The sequence below is a fragment of the Etheostoma spectabile genome, unplaced genomic scaffold (assembly GCF_008692095.1).
Source record: "Etheostoma spectabile isolate EspeVRDwgs_2016 unplaced genomic scaffold, UIUC_Espe_1.0 scaffold48, whole genome shotgun sequence".
NCBI lineage: Eukaryota > Metazoa > Chordata > Actinopteri > Perciformes > Percidae > Etheostoma > Etheostoma spectabile.
Genome location: NW_022605618.1, coordinates 301,117 through 313,787, shown reverse-complemented (window position 1 = coordinate 313,787; position 12,671 = coordinate 301,117). Strand labels below are relative to the sequence as shown.

The window sequence follows — 12,671 nt, the reverse complement described above, 5'->3', positions numbered from 1 at the left end:
GATAATTTAAATGTAAGTATCTTTAGTGTGTGCTGTGTTATGTGTGTTATGTCAATTAACATTTGGCTGTTAGCTAGCTAGGTTTCTGTCTTTGTAAAGTTTAATGTACGGTGGCATGTTCATCTCTTTTTATATGCCGTTACTGTATATGCGTAACATTAGCAGAGATTTAGAAAGTTGGTGTGTTTATCACTGGTTGTATCTGTAGACGGGAGGTAACACTGCACCGTGTTAACTTCACTAGCAACGTTCAACAAAGGCTAACATGTATGAGTACTTTCCGATGTAATAACGTAATGTTACAGCATTCATAACGCAAACATCTTTTTGTTGTGTTAACGTTCTTCTAACAGGGACTAACGGAGGCGGTCACCAAGGATGCCAAAGCCAACGACCAGCAGGGAGACAAAGACAGATGTTGAATTATTTTCTATATTAAAGATTGGCATTCTAACAATAAATGCTTTAAATTAACTGGTTTGTCTGTGTCATTAAGTTTTTTAAGTTTTCCAATGTCTATTTTTCCATCAAATTGTGACCTGGACAGTTATTACGTTATAACATGGGAAAGTACTCATACATGTTAGCCTTTGTTGAACGTTGCTAGTGGACATATATTATCTATGAGTGCTAATAACAGAACATCAGCTAACATAGTCTGTCATTTAAATGCTGTATTCCGATTGACTGGTTGGTTTGTAGAGGCAGTCATCTGGTGAAAATTTGGTTGTACATTTCTTATTCTGTCAGTGTTGATGCAGCCCTTCTTATTTTCCAGAGCTCTAAATCAACCACCGGTGAACATCTCACAGTGAGATAGGACCACTTTTTTCCATTGACAACCAATGTGTTGCAGAACCTATTCTGATACCTTCATTATAACCAACTAGGGCTTCACGATTGTGGCCAAAATGATAATCACGATTATTTTGATCAATATTGAGATCATGATTAATTATTACGATTATTTGTTGATTTTAACCAAAACAATTTTTTTAGTCAAATAGGCTATTTATAACTGCTTTCACATCTATATTATGCTACATTTTTCTGTCTTAACTTGTATGTTGTATATACTGTAGGCTACACACAGCTGCAACACATGTAAATAAAAATGAGCTATATGAAATAAATAGACTATCAATGTTTTGTTTTTTTATGTATCTCTGAGAACGTTCCTTCACTCGTTTTCAACAATAACTTATTAATAGAGTTAGGGAGAGAGAGGGAGTGCAATGGACATATATGCTACTCACAGAGTGACGGCTGACTCATTATGAATGGGTCCAGCACGGGTCGAATGGCGGGTCAACAGAGTACACATGTCATGTGCATGAAATGTCTGTATCGTCACTGCGCTGCATTTTTATGAACTATGAGCTCTTTAAGATAAGAACTATTCTGGCGCATCTCTTGCAGGTTCAGCAGGCTCCGCCTCACACACTATTACTCTACATTGTAGAGTAATAGTGTGTGAGTCTACAAACTGAAGTAAGTTGGATTCAATAATTTCTTCTGTGTTTTTTGCCGTTGCGGCCGCTATAGCAGAGTTACCACTGAAAACACTGGTAAAAATACAGGTTTGCCTCTCATGCTTAACAATATACAGCTGTGTTAATAACAATTAAAACTGGACAAATGTGGACTGGCGGCTGTTGTGTCTCTCCATGTTGCTGCGGAGTCGTGTGTGAGTTAATGGGGGGGGGACTGCGCGGAAATTAAGAGGAGAGTAGAGAGATCCAAACACAGGCACGGCTTTACAGAAGAAATGGGTCATGTAACGCAAAATGAAACCATATCGAAACAACATTGCTTCGGAACTGACTGGCTCATGATCAGACAGTGGTTTACGGAGCGGTAGATTGCTTTACAAAAAAACCCGGAGCGCTCTATGAAATGACGCGTTTAAAATATCACTCGATCGCTCAAATTTGATCGTGGGAAGACAAAATTGTGATTGTGATTAAAATTCAATTAATTGTGCAGCCCTATAACCAACAATACTGTTAAGGACAGTATTGTATGGTGACTTACATTGACAGCATTTGAGATATTCTTAAATCACATCAGAAGCTTACAACAATTAGCTTTTCTCTGACACCACCCTAACAGGGCGATCAGACTAAAAATTGCACATGGAGGGGGGCATAATGTTTAAGGTACTGATAAAACAATGAAGTACTTAGCCCAGTTTTAGTATTAGATCCATGAGGTCTACTAGACTGCACAGAAGTCACTTTACAACTTTTGAAAGTTATTACGGAGACAATTATTTTATTTCTATTACATGCTCTATCATAATCAGTCGGATGTTGGGGCGCCTAGATAGCTCACCTGGTTTAGTATGTGCCCCATGTACAGAGGTTCAGTCCTTGTTGCAGCGGCCGTGGGTTTGGTTCCCACCCACAGCCCTTTGTTGCATGTCATCCCCACATCTCTCCCACTTTTCTGACTTAATCTGTCCTGTTAAAATAGGCAATAAAAGCCAAATAAATCTTTAAAAAAGAAAATCAGTTGGGTCTAAAAACAGCTCATTTTTAGATAACTCAACTTCTGTTTACATGTCAACATCTCAATTTTCGGTCATTTAAGGGTTTTGTTTAATTTTAAATGAGAGTTCTTCAAATAACAATACCAGTCATGGCCATGTACTTGACTAGATAAGTTAGTTTACTTTTTCACGATTTATTTGAATAACACCTATACATTCAATTCAATTTTATTTATAGTATCAATTCATAACAAGCGTTATCTCAAGACACTTTACAGATAGAGCAGGTCTAGACCACACTCCAGAATTTACAAGGACCCAACAGTTCTAGTGGTTTCCTCCAGAGCAAGCAACAGTGCGACAGTGGCGAGGAAAAACTTCCTTTAGGCAGAAACCTCGGTCAGACCCTGGCTCTTGGTAGGCGGTGGCTGACGACCGGTTGGGATTAGAATGGCAGTAACAGTCACAAAAAATAAATAAAATTAAATAAATAGTAGTACATTGCAGGACGTGTAGCGGGAACATGGCGACAGCTGCTACCATGGTTTTTGGCGCCTCCCTGATCCAAGGGATATTTACTGCAAACTGACACTTTTCTCAAAATCATGGCTCATTATGTAATTTGACGTAGTTTGCTTAAACTTTGGAGTACAAAAACTAGACTGATATCATTATAAAGCTAGGATATCTCCTCTTTCCAAACTCAAAATGTATTTTCAGTGGTCAATGTGATTGAAAAGGATTTTATGGCTTGCACTAGACAGGAAGTCTTCCTCATTGATCACGTCCTTATTTAAAACTTTGACATTTTGTGTACTATAAACACTGCAGGCAGATTATGGCACTTCCTCAGGCAACATCAGGCCCATGCAAACAGTAGTCAGACCACAGCAGGTGGTTTTCTTTCTGGTTTCCAGCTGAAAAAGATGTAAATGTCGTAGCACAAAACAAGCCTGTTCATTTATAACTGACAGTTGGTAATTACTAGTTAACTTCATAGTTTTCTTTTTCTTGCTTTTGCACTTCACACTGTACATACTGTAGATTAATTTCTTGGTAAATAAGATGAAACATTTGTTTGTAACTCAAACACACAAACAGCAGTCAATGCTGGTAAATCTGGGCCTCCCTGTCAGTCCGACTGGTTATTCATTTAGACAGCGAACACTTTGCTTTCCTCTTGTAACGGTGTTTCAGCCAAATGTGCCTGCTTCCTGCAGCTCAGTGGCTTTCCAATAAATAATTAAGACAAAGAGAGTCTGACTGGGCTGCTGAGGCCATATGAGAAAGCCTGAGGGACTGAAACCATTAGACACAAATGCACCCCCCATCCACCATCAATACTCCCTAAACACAGCCTTACACAACCTGTCTGGAAAAGCTAAAAGAAGACATTGAGAGGAATGATGATGATGCCAACATATTCTCCATTACTGAATTTCACCTTCCATTTGTCCATCTGGTTAAGTCTGGTTTTAGTTTGGAGATCAAAGGAACATACACTCCTGACTTCTGCTACATGCACAAAGTTTAAATTCCATTAATTTTCTCCATAATGATTTTAATTATTAGCCATAATGTCTAAAGCATTCAAGGTAGACTTACCACAAGCTAAGAGATTGTGAAACAAAGATTTATGCTCATGTATAAGCCACAAATCTGTGCACCTCTTCCTGCTATCTCAAGCTCTTTTATTACATTTTTATTATATAAATGATGGAGTTGAATGTGATGCAAGAGGATAAATGTATGCAGGATTCAGTTTAAAACAACAGCACTGGGGTACCCCCATTAAAATGTGCTTTAGGGCGCATACTTTACAACTTAACTGGTTTGAGTCTGGCTGGGGCTCTTTGTTGCATGAGTTCCTCCTCGCTCTCACCCCATATTTCCTGCCTGTCTGTCATCTATTGAATAAAGGCAAACATGCCACAAACATAAGCTTTAAAGAAAAAACAGCAATGAATGTAGTTTCTGGGATTATAGAGCCTTAAAGACGGGGAAGGCAGTTTATTTTTGGCATTTTTGTGAAAAGATTTCATGGTAATCTTTCAGCATATTGTAATTCAAGTGGTTTGAGAGAAAAGCAGATTTCTGCATCTCCTCCTTGGCTCTGTTTTTAGGTGTAAATCTAGCTAAGCCAAGACTTTGGCTTATAAAAAACAGTCTAATCAACCAAAACTTTTGCGACCCCCATGCAGTACCTCCGCGAACCCCCTAGGGGTCGCGGACCCCCTGTTGAAGATCCCTGGTATAAAGCATGGCCGTGCTCGCCCTCTGAGAGGAGTAGACCAGAGACGAGAGAGGGAAAGTTGCACTCTATTTCAAATTCTGTTTTTTATTTATTTTTATTTTACCTCCTGCAGCTGTAAGTAGCTTTTGGAGCTGCTAAACCACCTAATAGAATCATATATTCAGTGGTTTGAATAGAGACTTTTAGCTCTCCACAATTTTGCTAAATGCTGATTTACAAGGATTTCTATTTGAAAAAAAACCATAACATTCTGCTAGACTTGAGAAAGTGATCAGTATTAAACAGTAGTTTATGACATGACCACCACATATAAGCAGGGGTTCATGGGTGCTCCTGATCAGTGTGAAGCGTTCAAGGGAATTTCCACCTTGATCATCTCGACACCAAACATTGACCAACGGTTTCATTTTCCCTCTGTCAGTGCTAGACCGCAAGACGAAGCAGCTTCACATCCACTGTGGACAGAATTCAATACTTAGACATACTGGTAGCAACAACATTACTATGAACTAAATCAGCGGTCACACTCAACCATGCACACAACAAATAGACAATATTTACATTAAAACTAAACTTTTGGCAGCACAACTGTGCCATCAAACCTCTGTTACAGGTCAAAAACGGAATGATTCTGAACATGTACTGGAAACAAATCAGTGGTGCCATTCTACGGATGAGAAGACTTACACAGATACTCTAATATTGAGACTTTGAATGTCTAACCCTAACAAAATGTATCTGCAGATACACATAAGGCAGTGCTTCCTGACAGGGCTGTAGTACTCGAAACTCCAGTCTTTTTCTACAGTCTCTGACTTATCTCGGACTCGCAAGTATTTGGACTCGGACTTGTCTCAGGCTCGGCCACTGGTCTTCCCAAATATGGCTTTTGGTCTTGACCGAGTTCAGGTGTCTTTATTATGTTGATAATAATATTGGAGGGAAAGTGAAACCCAAAAGTATTGTCTCGGTACAGTCCTACAGTAAGACCTTTTTTCTGTCCTGGACTCTGCCTTTTTTCAAACCTTTTTGGGACTCTGTCTTATCTTGGACTCGACTAGTCCTGTTCTTGCACTTGTCTTGGACTTGACAAAGTTGGTCTTGACTACAGCCCTGCTTCCCAATATTTCCCAAATATTTTTATTCAGGATGCGCCACAATCTGCGAAAGGACAGTCAATGAGACGATACAGTGACGATTCCACTGGGAGACCGGCACTTGAAGCAGGCTCCTTAGATGGATTTGTGGTCACCACTACATATTTTCCCAGCTTTGTTTTGGTAGCTGTAGGGTTGTTGGTGTGACTTCACGGTCTCCTTTACATTTAACTGTCAGTCCTTTCCTAAACTTGTCCATGCTTTTCTAGCAGTGCGGGGGAACAATGTATTATTAATTTATATGTAGCCTCCCTGTGCCCCCCGTTATAACTCCGGTCTCCCCAGTTTGGGAACCACTGGCCTAAGGTATTTGAGTTGACTTGTGTTATAAAGTCAGAAGTCAGATTACAAATGCTATTCGTAACTTTCAACAGCTTCATGTCTATGCCTGGTGACACAGTGATCCTGAAGGCCAACAGAAGATTTTCATGAAATCAAACCCTAAGCTCATAATTTACCTATTTATGGTCATTTTTTTCCAACAATAGTTTTTGAATGTATTTATCTGTAGACCAAATGTATCTGTTCTTTGCTCAGTATAGAGTAGTTCTCAAAAATGACAGTGTGAAAAATAAATGAAAATAAAGCACTTTATTTATAGTCAATGAAATGGAAATATAAATTGGGTATATCTAATGCAATAAGTAGCAACTTTAACTTTTAACTGTCCAGATGATGTCCTCCATCAGATTAAAGGGGGTCATCCTGACACGTCTTTCATGCTTGCATTCAGCTGTTTTCTACCTTTCCTACTTTTTGGGGTGTGAATGCAAGAAGCAACCTATGTTCTTCTACAAAACCTTTGTTATTATTCAGTTTGTTTGTTTTTGCAATTTAACTCCTTCCACATCTTTCAGCCTATATTCAACGTTTTTTCTGGAAATAAGTGTATGCAACTAGTAAAAGAGTAAAGTACATGAACTATAGAAAAGCAATTGAAGACAAGTAAGTAAGTAATAATGAGGCAATAAGTTGAAGTGACATTTATAAGATAAGGCAACATGGTGTGGTATGATTAATGAGCCAGAAATGTTATGTAGCATATGATGTGGTGAGAGGATATAACATATTAATACCGGTAGTACTAAGTATAGTATGTGTAATGTAATAGTAAGTATTAAACATAACATAATACCCTTACTATAATAATATAACATATCATAGCATAGTATAGCAGTATAACAACATTGAACTTCATCTTATACACCTGCTATAAGTTATAAAAGTAGCCTAAAACTAAAAATGTAAGTTAGTTGTGTTTTTCATGGTGGCCCAGTTACTTGTTGAGAGGAAACAAGAAACAATGCAGTAAAGGAATTTTCATGGGCGTTTTTATTTACACTGTTTTTTTCAGTATGTACAAAATAATTATCATAAAAACTTGTTTTAAGCATATCATATCAGTAATATCAAAATTTCATATAAGTGCATCCCTAAAGGGTGATGCAAAAAAATCCGCTTGTAGCTTTAAAACTTAAAGGGGTGATAGAATGCAAAACCGTTTTACCCTGTCATATGTGAATACCGACAGTTTGTGGGTAAATAGGACATACAAAGAAGCTTAAATCCCATTGACTGCCTTTCCTCTGAAAATCCCACATTTTGAATCTGCAGCTGAAAACGGGCGAATCTCAACAAAGCCAAAAGATGACGTCAGGATCTCGACCATTACTTTGTCACCCCATTACCGTATAAGGAGAACGGTCCAGCCCCAACATCTACACACGCCCACTGACCTGAGACCACTCCTAATGGAGCATGGTTAGCTCATTTAGATTTCCGACTGAGAACGCTGCTTGTGTACTCGGACGGGATTTACTAAGAGAAAGTTTGGAATATTTCCCAGGATAGACAATGAACCAGGGTCGTAATGCAGAGTTCCAGCTGTACAAGGAACGGTGACACTTCTCATAGCCTTCCCAAGGAAGCACCACTTACGGCTCGCTGCTGTTTATAGGAGATCCCAGGGAACGTTTCACCAAAGACAGTTTTCAAACTTTGGACAATTTAAAGCAGATTTGCTAAGCTGCTGTTGCTGTTCCGACTGTCTGGTCATCCCAACCACAAGCTGTATAGGATTTCGTCATTAACAGTAACATTGGCAATGCTAAGGTATCCGGTAGCTAGCATAGGCTGAATGAGTGTTGATAACTGTAATGGCAAAGGGGCTCGTTTCATTTTCCTAACTGTTCCATTCGAATAAATACCCTTGTTGTCATGTAGCTCCATCTATATTCACCATGCATGTTGTCCACTTTGTCGTTTCATTTTATTGTATTTCAGCAAGAAAGCTAACTGCAGCTGAGTAGAATCATGATCGTTTGGGGTTGCTAGCTAGCGCTAAGCTGTAACGTTACTCAGCTAGCTAGCTAGCTCTGTTATCCCGTTTGCTTCGACAAGAACTGAACGTTATCATTTCATATGATATCTATAATCTCGTGAAACAGTGTGTATATAGACTGCAATGTTTGATTTGCAGTTTTTTTATTTCAGAGCAACGCTATGTCACAAGGACAAGACGCGAAAGATGCAGCTTGCCAAACAGATGCTCCGAGTGTGTCATCTCGGGGACACAACTGTCTCTAAGACATCAAGCACCGCACATACATACAAGGTAACCTTTCTAATTATTCTTACAAACCAACGTCTTATAGTGTTTGTGTAGCATTGTGACGGGTAGCATTTAGCAGAGCATGTTATCTAATGTTATCATGATGAGTGATTGACTTTTTTATCAAATATGTGAGCCATTACCAACACATTAGTGAATTATTTAATAGGAATAGAACTATTTCACTGGATTATCACGATTGTCTGTCTCAATCAATTGCTTTCCTTTTGTGGGGGGGGGGCTGGAAAATAATTTGGACAATAGGCGGAATGTGTTTGTATACAACAGTATGACTGTGCTAGATTGTGTGTTGACGATGCCTTTTGCAGGTATGTACACGCCCTATGAACTTTGTCATTCAACAAACAGTCTTTAGAAAAGGCAAATGTGAATGGGGACAAATTGTCTGCAGAACTGGTTTGTCATGTGAAGGAGTGAGACACAAACATGGTCTAGAGACATCAAGCCCTAATGGCCGGCCATAAAATGTAAATCATTTCAGATTTAAGCTGCTCCCACTGTAAGACACTTGTAACCACACGGTTAGAGTCCTGCTTGGCACAGCTTAGAGGTTTAGCAACTGCTTTTGCTATGAGTCAACTGGAGTATTTTGCTTGTGGTGTGTAAAAGGTAATACAGTTATGTTACAATATTTTATGTTTTTGTTTGATTGTCTCTTGCAGCCACAACGGAAGACAGCCAAGGGGAAACTAATGTACAGCGTCTGTTCCCAAAGGCCAACAGGGGAGGTTACACCGTCAAAGAAGTGAAGACAGAGACAAAGTTTTGTAAGTTTAAATATTTTTTTTATTACAAACAAAAAATAAATTCATCTTATCGGCACTCAAAATAACTTTTCACACACTGCAAACAAAATCTGATGTGCAATGATATAGGTGCTAAAATGACTTTTCACACACAACAGGCTATGTCTTAGACCTGATGCGACTGTGTTTGAGGAGATCATCCACGACCCCCTTCCTACTTGAAGCAGTCCTGTGCCCCGGACCTGTGTGCTCACTCGACAGGCACCCAAAACCCGACATACTGCCCTAAACATCCAGAAACTCCCTCCACGCTGACACACACAGAAGGGTCACGGCACGGACACTTCTACCAAGAAAACCCAGCACCAGCTCACAAAGTCCTATAAGCCCTGTGTCTGCATTGCCTACAAAGAGAACAGGGTGTAGTGGACCATCACATTTTTTAGATTTAAGAGTAATGATGATTGTTTTGAAACAAAATAAAGTAATTTTGTTGTCTTGATAATACTGTGTTTTTTGTAATATGCTGAATCAATAATCAATGCGTATTGTTATAACATTTTTTTAGATACTTGAACTGCTAACAGTGGTATCAAATTGGCTTCACCTTTCCATCCATCTGATTCTCAACATGGCCATGGTCAACTCTGTAAATATTCATTGCATTTTGCAAAGAAAATATTGAGGCACGGATGAAGGCCAGATGGTGAGCCATACAGGTTATCTCCTCAGAATCTGGTCATTCTTATTCTTCTGACCTGTAAAAAACAAACATAATAGCCTGTTTGTTATTTCATATTTAATGAGCAAACATAAGTAGCTTGAGTTAATGTATCTCTAGTTTTTATTTAACTGAGGTATTTATTGGCAACATATTTTCTCTCTCCTGGGCATGTGTGCACAGTTTCCACAAGAACACCTGCAAGTTAAGATACTACATTAGATTACTACATGTTAAGAAGGTAATAATCTCATAGTCAGATGTTCTAATCTGCATGATATGTATTTCCAAGATAACATTAGACGTAGCATACAAACTGAACAGAAAAGGCTCCTGTCCAGCTAAATGGACGTCCTGTTGTAAGATAACATTACTTCTGGGTGGTAAAGAATGTACGTAACTCATAATCACAATCAATCACTATCAGCAAGAGTATCCGTTAACAAATGTTACAATGGTGACGAACTTCGTTGAGAGCAGCTCTATGAACTGGCCACTAACTTTTCTGCCAACTGGACATCTTGACTGAAATTGCGAGGGTACAAGTTGTAAAATTTTGTCCATGTGCAAATTAATAGTTATTTTTGCTTACAATACTAAAACAGAAGGCTATACAAAGTTATTCTTAGGCTACAACACTGAGTGGGAGTATTACACTAGTGTGACAACAAACCTCTAATGTTGAAAAAGCAAGTAAATGCAAATGACAAACTTACCAGTCTGAAGAAGTCATTTCCAATTACTGGCAGGTTGCTCCTCGATGTCAATCCTTCCTCTGATTCAGGCTCAACAATACGGTAACCATGCATCGCCACCTTGGATGTTTTAGTCATGTGTGTGTGTGCCGCAGCAAAGCTCGTTGCACACCAACCAATCAGCGCGCAGCTTATTTAAATATTCATGAGCAGACCAATATAAGGCAGAAAAGCTCTCGTTTCAAGCAGGTCAATTTAGCAGGGTGGTGTGGGGCCAAAGAAAAGCTAAAACAACATTTTTAGCCCAACAAATGTTACATACCCTATCAGGAGACCTCAAAGAACAGCGTGATATACTCTATACAACCATTCTATCACCCCTTTAAGGTTCGAAGTTAATAGTAAGTGTTGAAAAGTTAGGACTTTAATTCTCTGTGAAATGAAGTCTCTAAACCTGGACTCACAAAGCAGTTACCATCCCCGAGGCAACCTTTAATTACAGCTTATTCAGATAAGCCAATTAGTGAAGTTTGATACACACATGGCAAAAATAATACCATTATGCTATGTATTTAAAAAACAAACAAAAAAAAAACAGATGTTCCAGACAAAGCTGTTTTCCCACATAAAAGGCAATTTGCTTCTTGTTCCTCACCATAAAAGTTCAATTCATTTTAACTAAGGTTGGCTACATTGCACGCGTTATGTTCCAACACAACACTTTCACTATAATCAATTAAGCTGGCGACTCCAAACACAAGAACAGTACAAATTGGTGCATATGTTCAGCGGAGATCCGTTCTTCAAGTGTAAAAAAGTTTTTACACAGAAATGGATCATAAAGTGTGAAAAAAAAACTGAAGAAACAACAATCCCAAAGCAAAAGCTCAGCGTCTCACCCGTGATTCACACAATCCTACGCGGTGTGTGCATAGCCCGTTTAGCCAGTTGATTGGCAGCATTGATAGATTCCGCAGCACATACGCTCTGCTAACAATCCACATACGTTATGCGTTCAAATGTGGTCAAAAATAAAAATAATAAAAGTTATGGCTCTGTTTCTACTAGAAGTCAGCTGTGTTCCCGATTGTCAACTGCAGCTGTCAAGGTTTCTAGGCAACAGAAACGGTAAGGGTGGGACCAGCTGGTGAAGCAAACGAGGAATACTCTGTAGACCAGACCGGCGCTCGGGTCAGCCTTCGCAGTCTGCGGCCACGCCTCCATAGATCACCTTATTTGAAGGATACAGCCCCTGAATTGAGTCTTACTTTTCTATACTTTCTGCTAAAAACTTCATTTAAACCTTAAAATATTTAACCCATCTTTCACAGAGAGAAATAAAGCGTTTCTACTGTCTTTCATCCATTTTGTGCTTTTTCAACTTTTAAAGGGGACCTATTATGCTCATTTTTAGGTTTATACTTGTTGTGTTGCTATTTGAACACGTCTACATGCTTTAATGTTTAAAAATCAACATTCATTTTCTAATACTTCCCATGGCTGATGCATGCATTCACCCTTTGTCTGAAAACCCATTTCGACATTTTTGTCTACTTCTTGTAAATCTTGAAAAGCATTTGAAGCAACATTTGGACCACGTCCCACTTAAATCCTCCATTAAAACCCACTGTAATACATCCATGCATGCTTGAGTGAAAGTATAACAGAGGACATCAGAATCAGGACTCAGATCAGATATCAGTAAACTGATAGCAGTCAGAGCTCAGTGCAGAATAGCTTTAAGGCTCAGCCAGTCTTACATGTGCAGCATATAAACAAGGCTACAATCAGGATTTAGCTCTGCCCGCCTGCTCCTCTCTCCTACTAACCTGCTCATAACAAAGCAGCAAATCCTCCATTTTCTCCTGCCTCTATCGCATCTAAAGCTGAGCGCTTTCTTTTCATGGTTTCGCCTTCAGCTGCTGTGTGGCTTCTACCCAGCGGTGTCCCCTGGATGATCTGCCTCCTCACTAAC

At 39.1% G+C, this 12,671-nt stretch overlaps 1 protein-coding gene across 3 annotated transcripts in view; it reads right to left on the bottom strand.

Annotated features, from left to right (window-relative positions):
• The window catches only part of lrrk1 (leucine-rich repeat kinase 1), a 199,978-nt gene that overhangs the window by 166,951 nt on the left and 20,356 nt on the right, over positions 1-12,671 (bottom strand). The window contains exon 1 of one of the 3 annotated variants that reach the window (XM_032511832.1): positions 12,526-12,666. The exons of the other annotated variants lie outside the window; for them this stretch is intronic. The gene's annotated coding sequence lies outside the window, so the exon portion shown is untranslated. Of the gene's footprint in view, positions 1-12,525; positions 12,667-12,671 lie in introns of those variants that run through there. 3 annotated transcript variants of the gene reach the window in all.